Source organism: Poecilia formosa, unplaced genomic scaffold (genome assembly GCF_000485575.1).
Source record: "Poecilia formosa unplaced genomic scaffold, Poecilia_formosa-5.1.2 Scaffold306, whole genome shotgun sequence".
Lineage (NCBI taxonomy): Eukaryota > Metazoa > Chordata > Actinopteri > Cyprinodontiformes > Poeciliidae > Poecilia > Poecilia formosa.
Window position 1 is genome coordinate 1 of NW_006800245.1, and position 1,419 is coordinate 1,419.

Sequence of the window (1,419 nt, forward strand, 5' to 3'; positions counted from 1 at the left end):
GTTCAACTGGTCTTGCTGTAAATATATTTTGCATAGATTTTCTTGAGATAGCAAGGCAAATATACTGATATTTTGCTAACCAGAAAACAAAATGTTATGTAGTAACACTGTGATTTTATTCTTTGTTATCAAGAGACAACAAAATGATTGATTTGTGATAAGTGTTGTGACTTTTTTACACATATATGTTGTTAAGTACAATTTGCATTATAAGTGACTTATTTACAATTGTATGTTAAGCATAATTTACATGATGATGATTATTAATTGAATTTAACATGACTGTATAATTACAAAAGCTGAAGTGCGAGGCATGATTTATTTGGATAGAGGAAGTCTTTTATTTTGAAGAATGCTTAACAGGATCTGGTTATATATTTTGTCACTGTCTTGCTTCTGTTGATTTTGGTTGCTAGGTAACGAACAGCTGTTGCTGTTTCTCCTCAATAAAAAGTGAACAGAAATGTTCAGTAAAAGAAATCAGAGTCTCTGTCCTGATTGAAGAAGCTTCCACTCCGTAACAATAAGAGGTTCATTTTTTTGTCAAGACATAATAAAAGTCTTATTAATAAAACATAATAAAAGCCTTTTTAATGAGATTTATGCCAAGAAAAAAATATTTTCCTCCTTAAATGATGGCCAAAAAAAAATCAACAGTTTCTTGCATCTGTTCAAGTTCATCGCTCTCTGTGTTTTGGAATAATTAGGGTTCAATAACAAAACTTGTGCATGTAGGTGGGGCATGATGTTGCATTTAGGCACCATTTCTAGACAACATAATTGCTACAAACTTGACTGATTAATTTTTCAATGCTATCAGTTACATTCTCACTCAATACTCTGGAACTGCAGAATTAACATAATTTATTATGGTTTAAATAGAAATTTTCATTGGAGCATTTTGAATTAACAATAATACTGTATCTGCCATTTTATTTAAAGTGGGTTTTTTATATTGAATGCTAGTAATACCCAGTGAAGAAACTTATGGTTGCATGTTAAGAAAGATGCTCAATATTTATAACAGGATCAGTCACTCTGGGCTTCTGTAATAATTCTATTTGGTTAATAAAACATTAATTTGACATATTTACAGGAAGTTTGAAGGTCTGTAATTGGTCTCCCTCTTGATCATATAGGAAAGTTCCCAAATGACTCTCCTCATCTTCTAAATGTTTCTTTCCCTGAGACAAAATGAGATAAAAATCCAGTTCATTCTCTTGTTCTGTCTATATAGCTGAAAATTAGTTGGTGTATCTAAAACATATCACATCCTGAGATGATCAGAAAATTCATTAGTGCAGACAGAAAGTTTGCATAGTTTAGAATGTGATCAAGTGATGTCATACTGTGTTGAGAATTTGTTTGATTTAACTAGAATGTGCTTAGGACTTATTATTTGGGATATTATAATTGAAT